At 44.0% G+C, this 5,836-nt stretch overlaps 1 protein-coding gene across 6 annotated transcripts in view; it reads left to right on the top strand.

Annotated features, from left to right (window-relative positions):
• The first annotated feature begins 250 nt into the window (after positions 1-250).
• PITPNM2 (phosphatidylinositol transfer protein membrane associated 2) overlaps positions 251-5,836 on the top strand; it is a 212,667-nt gene continuing 207,081 nt past the window's right edge. For 5 of the 6 annotated variants that reach the window (XM_069081722.1, XM_069081724.1, XM_069081725.1 and 2 more), the window contains exon 1: positions 251-379. The gene's annotated coding sequence lies outside the window, so the exon portion shown is untranslated. The remainder of the gene's footprint in view (positions 380-5,836) is intronic. The other variant, XM_069081721.1, reaches the window with a different exon arrangement.

Below are 5,836 nucleotides of genomic sequence, written 5' to 3'. Positions count from 1 at the left end.
TCTTCTTCTGTAAAATGGGGCTAAGGGATGTGTCTGCTCCAAGGGAGACATAGAGGGGTCTATTGAGTTCCCATTCAGACTCACAGAAGGTAGCATGCCATAATGGGTAGTGTTGGGCCTCAGTTTCCTCATCTGTAAAATAAGGGGGTTGGAGCCCATGGCCTCCAAGGCCCCTTCCGGTTCTAAACTGATGACTCCATCATCCCATAAAGCTGACTTCTTTTACACCCGATTTCTCTGTTTTTCCCTTTCCTTGTGTGTGTCTCTCTAGGATGTCAGCATATATGTACCAATACCATCATCCTTCATTTCGGCCAGAGGCTTGTCCTCATCTTTCTCTAATGAGTGCCAGGGGCGACGTTGCAGGTGGACGTTCCTGGTAAGGACTTTTGGGAAAGTGGTGGGGAGGGACACTGTAAAGTTGCTCCCCTGGGGACTAAAGGCTGCTCTGAGGAGCTGTGGCCTGGCCTGAGCTTTGGAGTGTGGGGGAGAGGGGAAGAGGCGGGGTACATACCATTTTTGTTTACTTCCCCCCTCTGCCTAAAATCTGTCTTGGTCCTGTGACCTGTCACAGAGTGGATTGTAGCTATTGAATGAGCTTCCCCCAAATATTGGCTCTCACTTTCTAAATATGTGATTTTTGTCTTTGACCAACCATATGTGAAGAGACCTTCTCCCACTTCCCCTCCAGGGTTGTGCAGGGCCCTGCTATTAGTCACTCTATTGATGTGTGATAGAGTCAGGGGCCCACTGAGTTCATTGGGGTATTTCTCAGACTGTTTGATCTTATTATTCAACCCATACTTTTCCCTTTTAAACACACACACACACACACACAACTAGCTAAGCCAACAGCTTTGTATTTGAAGATTAATGGGTCTGAAATCAGAACCTGGGATTCTCTCCTCCCCCTACACTTCCTCAAGCACAGGCATACATTTTGATCCAGGATATAATAATATGTTGTGTTTAGGCCTTACTTGGTCCTTAGCTCAGCTCTTCTCATGTTCATGATTTCCATGGCTCTTTATGGGGAATGATCATACCCATTGTATAGAGGGGGAAACTGAGGGACTGAGAGGGGAATCCACAAAGTCTATTTTTAAGGTCATAACTTTAAAACAAAGCTGGAGAAAGGTAGATTTTTGTAAATTAATTTAAAAAATTAAATTAAACCAAAAAGAAAATTAGATTAGGACCCAGGTCTTCTGACACCCAGTTTGGGAACTTAGGATGCCTTTGTCATAAAGAAAGGGTGGGGGGGTTGGCTAGATGGTGCAGTGAATAGAGCACCAGCCCTGGAGTCAGGAGGACCTGAGTTCAAATCCTGCCTCACTTAACACTTGCTAGCCCTGTGACGTTGGGTAAGTCACTTAACCCCAATTGCCCAGCCTTCCCCCCTCCAAAAAGCAAATAAATAAATAAACAAACAAACAAGTAAGTAAATAAATAAATAAATAAAATAAAGAAAGGGGGGAAGTAGCTGACTTTTCAGAGGCCTTTCAGCTTTTTCTGATGGGAAACTCCCCATAAGTCTCTGTGATAGGTCTTTGACTTCTCTCTTGAGAAGGAAAAATAAGACTCTTGAGATGAAAAAGAACAGTTTTCCTTCTTCAAACTTAAGCTTTCTTCTAACTGTGAGACCCTGTGATTCTGTGAAAATATGATGGATTCTCTCTTCCCTTCCCTAGACCCTGATTGTGCCTTTCCATCACATCCCTCCCAGAATCTGGGCTTTGCCTTTCTCCTGGCCTCTGATCTAATTCACTCCTCCACACTGCTGCCTCCACAGAAGGGAATGTTAATATAATTTAAGATTATCAGTGATTTCTATTTACAAGACAAATACCCATATATCAGCAGAGCACCCCCTCTGGGATCACATCCCCAACTCACAGTCACAGGCTGCATCAGGAGGGGGTGATTGGTATTTTGAGTCTCAAAGGGTGTATTCTATGGGCTAACACTCTTAAAACTCTAGATCATGAGCCCTCACCAGTAGACTTTCTTTAATAGTCAGTAAATAGACACAAAGTAAAAGTATTTATTAAGATTGCATAGCAAAATCCTGGGGCACGCACTCCTTCGTGTCAATGGGAAGAGTATACCTTGAGGTAACATGGCATACAGAGAGGGGACATGTGTCTGAGTTACAACTCCTGCCTCATGTCCTGCAGAGTTCTGATGCTCCTCTATTCCTTGTCCTCTTACTCTTTCTACTTGGAAACAGTATCTTTGCTGTGGGGGTCATTCCCCTGAGCTCCTTGAACCTAATTCTCTCTTAAACTCAGTGTCCAGCTCCCAGTTATATTTCTTGCTTGAATCTGCAGTTGACTCTCTTCTCTGCTGCCAGGGATTATGATCTTTGAAGCTGTTTCCTGTCTCCAACTCTCCTTGGATTGCTATAAGGACTCACCGCTTGGGGGAGAGATATAGAAAAGACTTTCTGCCTCATTGTCCTCTGACAGAGTCAAGGAGGTCACACTTTGCACAAAACTCCCTACATTGAACTCTTGTTTTTTAACCTTCTCCAGGAATTGACAGGCTTATTAGTTTTTTGTTTTTACTTTCCCCCCAATAAATAAGCATTTACTAACTCTCCCCTCCCAAGGAGAAAAATAAGCAAAATAAAACCTTTGTGATCGAGCAGAAACAAATTCCTGCAGTGGCCACGTCCAGAAATGTATGTCTCATTCCTCATCTCAAGCTGATGACCTCTCTGTTAATCAGTCAATCAATCAGCACGCCTGCTGTATAGCAGGGCTGAAATGGATTAGAGTGGGGAGGGACTTGAGGCAGGCAGACCCACTTGCACCTACTGTAGTCATCTAGGAGTGAGGTCTGGACCAGAGTGGTGGAAGTGTGAGAGGAGAGAAGGGGGCACATTGGAGAGATGTTGCAGAGGTAGAATAGATAGCTTGGATATGGAACTGAGAGGGGAATAGAGGAAACTTGTGGTGAATGGCTTTAATTTTTTCAGTAATATGTAAGTCAAAGATATTAGCTGAGAGGCTAGGAAATCAGGGGAGCCTTGGAAGGTTTGAGGAGTAATAAAAAGATTTGGAAGAGCTGCTGTGGAGAGTGCGATAGTGCCTTGATAAGGGAGGCATGGTAGGATTGCCTGGCAACATTGAGTGCCCATTTGAGGTTGTATAGCATGAATTTGTACTGGACTCAGCCACAACACTTGTGGGATTTTCTCCCCCTTTATTCAGCAGCATGTGTATAAGAACAAAAGGTGACAAACCGTAGGAGTGTTTCAAAGCTGACACTTGGCAGGGAATAATAACCTTCAAAGAGGGTTAGAGATTCAAGAGAGGACAGTGTAGAGTTGAATTTGTTTGCTAAGGAATCATGATGGGGAGAAGAGGAAAGAGTGGGCAGTGCAGGGAAGATTGCGTGGGAGAAAACTGAGGGGTCAAGGGATTGGAGGTTGGGAATGAAGAGTAGGTTTGGTAAGGGAGGGCAGAGGGAGCACTGGAAAGCCCATAGGTTGTGGTCAGATCTGGGGATGTTACATTGTGGGTAGCATGTTACAGCACCAGTCCTTTGGATTTCATATATATATATAATTGGTTTTTTTGGAGGGAGAAAAGCAGGGCAATTGGGGTTAAGTGACTTGCCCAAGGTCACACGTCTAGTTTTATGTTAAGTGTCTGAGGCTGGATTTGAACTCAGGTCCTCCTGACTCCAGGGCCAGTGCTCTATTCACTGTGCCACCTAGCCATCCGAGGACTGGTCCTTTGGAACACTGTTGAGCCCTGCGTAAGTTTTAAGTCTTTGAACTTATCTTTAAAATGTTGTTTTCACATACGTTGTTCCCTGGTTCTGCTCATTTCTCTTTGCAGCAGCTCATGCAGGCCTCCCCAGGTTTCTCTTTTTCCTCATTTCTTCTGGTGGAATAGTATTTCATTAGATTCTTATATCAGAATTTACTTATTTGTTGTTGTTCAGTTATATTCAATCGTGTCTGACTCTTTGTGACCCCCTTTGGGATTTTCTTGGCAGATATACTGGAGGGGTTTGCCATTTCCTTCTCCAGCTCATTTGACAGATGAGGAAACTGAGGCCAACAGAGTTGAGCCCAGGGTATCTGAGGCCTGATGCTCTATCCATTGCACCACCTAGCTGCCCCCGTTCCCCAGTTGATGGGTACTCCTTTAGTTTCCAGTTCTTTACCACTATAAAAAGAGCTGCTATAAATATTTTTGTACATATGGGTCCTTTTCTTCTTCCTTACATCTCTTTTGGGTAGAGGCCTATTTGTGGTATTGCTGGGTCAAACACTATTCACGATTTAGTTACTTTTGGGGCACGGAACCAATTCCAAGCTCTGCCAACAAAGTGTTGCTGGGCCTGGTTTCCTTCCCGCAAAGGCGCCATTTTCCTTTTAGTTATCTTCCTTAATTTGATGGGTGGAAGGTGGAACCTGTGAGTTGCTTTAATTTGCATTTCTCTAATTCATGGATTCTCCAACTCTTTGGTCTCATGATCCCTTTACACTCTTAAGAATTATTGGGGATTCCACCCCCAGCCCAAGAGCTTTCATTTCTATGGCTTATGTCTATTGATACTTATGGTATTAACATGTGTTGATGTTATGAATAGTTTTGACCTCGTGGATTTCCTGAAAGGGCTTCACAAGTAGCCAGGGGTCCCCAAGTCCACCCTTTGAGAGCCATTGGTCTAATTATTAGTGATTTGGGACATTGCTTCCCTTCTCATTTTGGCTGCACTGGTTTTGTTTGTATAAAAAAACTTTAGGTTTATGTAGTCAAAATTGTCCATTTTATTTCAGGTTTAGCTCTTTAAGGGCTGGCGAGGGCGTGGTTAATCTTGATCAGCCCATGCCAGTTCCTTTCATTTCAATCAGACTCTTTTTCAAACTTCATAAAGGGATCACAGGGGAAGACAAGTCTTTCTACGTCTTTAGTATATTAATACTAACTTATCTCAGTTTTCTTCCCTTACTGATTAAGTCAACTGATCTGGGTGGGGTCATATCAAATTTCTCCCACTATGAGACATAATTTTTTGGGGGGAAAGGCACCAGCAACTAGAGAGGTCAGGACATTGCTTGTGGAACATTGTGGATTTAGAATAAGAAGAGATTGGAGTGATCATCTAATCCTGACCCACCTCCTCTCTGCCTTCTCATCTTATAGAGGAGGATACTGGGGCCCTAGCAACAAGAAGTGAGTTAGCTGCCTAGTGTCTAACAGGTAGTAGGCAGCTGAGTTGGGATTGGATGATGCTGTTCTAATGGGTTTTTTCTTTCCCCCAGTTCCTTTCTTTCAACAAGTTCAATAAACATTTGAGTGAATGATTGAATGAATGAAAAAGCATTAATTAAAGTCTTACTATGGCCAAGTTCTGAGCTAAGCACTGGGGCTATTTGTTAAAAAGGAAGCAGGTCCCTGCTCCTCTGTGAGCTCACATGAGGCTGGGGGCTAATGGGAAGGAGCATGGTGAAGGTCCCCCCTCCCCCTCTGCCCCCACCACTGATGAGCTGGAGTGAGAGAAAAATAGAAAGGAACAAAAGGGGAGGGGGGAGAGGGACAGAGAGAGAGGAGAGAGACAGAGACAGAGAGAGAGGAGAGAGACAGAGACAGAAAGAGACAAAGAGAGAGAGACAGAGAGAGAGAGAGAGAGAGAGAGAGAGAGAGAGAGAGAGAGGAGAGAGACAGAGACAGAAAGAGACAAAGAGAGAGAGAGAAATAGAGAGAGACAGAGACAAAGAGAGAGAGAGAAATAGAGACAGAGACAGAGAGAGAGACAGAGACAGAGAGACAGAGAGAGAGGAGAGAGACAGAGACAGAAAGAGACAAAGAGAGAG

This window comes from Petaurus breviceps, unplaced genomic scaffold, assembly GCF_028583685.1.
Source record: "Petaurus breviceps papuanus isolate PSGF00001 unplaced genomic scaffold, PetGlider_PUasm1.0 99, whole genome shotgun sequence".
Taxonomy (NCBI): Eukaryota; Metazoa; Chordata; class Mammalia; order Diprotodontia; family Petauridae; genus Petaurus; species Petaurus breviceps.
Note: the sequence above shows the minus strand (reverse complement) of the source record. Positions and strands in the feature narration are given on the sequence as shown.